The 1,968-nt window shown below is 37.8% G+C and overlaps 1 long non-coding RNA gene across 1 annotated transcript; it reads left to right on the forward strand.

The window, feature by feature from the left end:
* Positions 1 to 675: 675 nt before the first annotated feature.
* Positions 676 to 1,332, forward strand: LOC113468822. Its single transcript, XR_003392437.1, has 2 exons — positions 676 to 939; positions 1,256 to 1,332. It is a non-coding gene; the product is annotated as an uncharacterized LOC113468822 (long non-coding RNA).
* Positions 1,333 to 1,968: the final 636 nt, after the last annotated feature.

The raw sequence follows: 1,968 nt of genomic DNA on the forward strand, positions 1-1,968 counted from the left end.
GTACGTTCATGCATGCATGACAGGCACCGAGGCACCAAGCCTCTTTTTTTTTCTTAGAGGCCGCTTGTCAGGCGGTCCGTCAATGCTTGAATGTGTGTGGTAGGCATTATAATCATGCTCAGAACTGTAATCCCGAAATCCCGAATCGTTTCCGAGAATGTTTTTAATCAAGAAAATTCAACGAATCCGGAATTTGATTGATTCATTATCAGGATGCTTTGGATTCCCTTTATTTTTTCTTAGAAAGAAATATTGTTTCACATTTTTATTTATTTTCAAAATTAATCATTTCTGGATTCGATAGATTCAGAAAAAGAACCCGGCCCCTCTAGCGAAGAAAAGGTTCTGAAACACCCTGTATGTACGATCACTATTTTTGGGGAAGTACACTTTATCAGCTGATTATAAAAATGCGTTTTGTTTATAACTGCAGCTGATGCAGACTGCCAAGTTCTTCGAATCTTCATTCATTTCGGTTTACTTTTTTAGTTTTTTTTTTCTTCAGAGAAGTCGAATAGGGATGGGATATTCGACTCTTTTTGAATATTCGAATACCACGACTCGATTCTTTTCAAATATTCGACTCAAAGAATCGACTCTTTTTATCAGCTGATTATAAAAATGCGTCTTGTTTGTAACTGCAGCTGATGCACTGATGCAGACTGCCAAGTTCTTCGAATCTTCATTCATTTCGGTTTACTTTTTTAGTTTTTTTTCCTTTTTTCTTCAGAGAAGTCGAACAACTTCAGTTACTTCAGTTTACTTCACTTTCTTTCTTCAAATCTTCACTCTTCTCTTCAGTTCAGACTTCAGACAGTGACTGAGTAGTGAGCTAGTGCTAGTGAGTGTGACTGTGAAGCAGACTGTGATAAACTGACAAAGTTCTTCATTCAGTTCAAGTTCAGTCTTATCGAGTTAACTCAGTGCAGTGCTAATCAAGTAATCACTAATCCGTTTCTCCACTGTAGACTCAGGTCATAGTGTTTTACTGTTTTAACGTTTATTTTTTGCCAGCCTAGTTAGCTTAGTTGGTAGTGCGTCTGCCTTGTAAGCGCTAGGCCGCGGGTTCGATTCCCGCCCGGGGCGGATTTTATCCTGATGGGATGATGTTCGTTCTCGGAACGGCTGGCTTTCTCCTCTCCTGTCTTTCTTCTCTCTTCGATTTCGGGACGATAAGACCATAGCAGTTACAGATCCCTCTGTCAAACCTCTTAAAAAAAAAAAATAACGTTTATTTGTGTTTTATCTCCTTGAGAACGAAGTTCATCAATGTTCAAATTTGTCAGTTAACTTTTAAAAACCTTCTCACTGAGCTAACTGTGGAAACTCCTGCTTTTGAAATGCGTCTTGTTTGTAACTGCAGCTGATGCAGACTGCCAAGTAAGTTTCGGTTTACTTTTTTAGTTTTTTTTTTTCTTTTTTCTTCAGAGAAGTCGAACAACTTCATGGTAGAAAGAATAGAACAACTTCAGTTTAATGTTTAAATCTTCACTTTCTTCACTCTTCAGAGTAATAAGTCAGTTAGTTCAGTTCAGACTTCAGACAGTGACTGAGTAGTGAGCTAGTGCTAGTGAGTGTGAAGCAGACTGTGATAAACTGACAAAGTTCTTCAGTCAGTTCAAGTTCAGTCCTCTTATCGAGTTAACTCAGTGCAGTGCTAATCAAGTAATCACTAATCCGTTTCTCCACTGTAGACTCAGGTCATAGTGTTTTACTGTTCAGACTGTGATAAACTGACAAAGTTCTTCAGTCAGTTCAAGTTCAGTCTTATCGAGTTAACTTCAGTGCAGTGCTAATCAAGTAATCACTTAATTCACTAATCCGTTTCTCCACTGTAGACTCAGGTCATAGTGTTTTAACGTTTATTTGTGTTTTATCTCCTCGAGAACGAAGTTCATCAATGTTCAAATTTGTCAGTTAACTTTTAAAAACCTTCTCATGAGAACGAAGTTCATCAATCAAATTTGT

Source organism: Diaphorina citri, unplaced genomic scaffold (assembly GCF_000475195.1).
Source record: "Diaphorina citri unplaced genomic scaffold, Diaci psyllid genome assembly version 1.1 scaffold864, whole genome shotgun sequence".
Classification (NCBI taxonomy): domain Eukaryota; kingdom Metazoa; phylum Arthropoda; class Insecta; order Hemiptera; family Psyllidae; genus Diaphorina; species Diaphorina citri.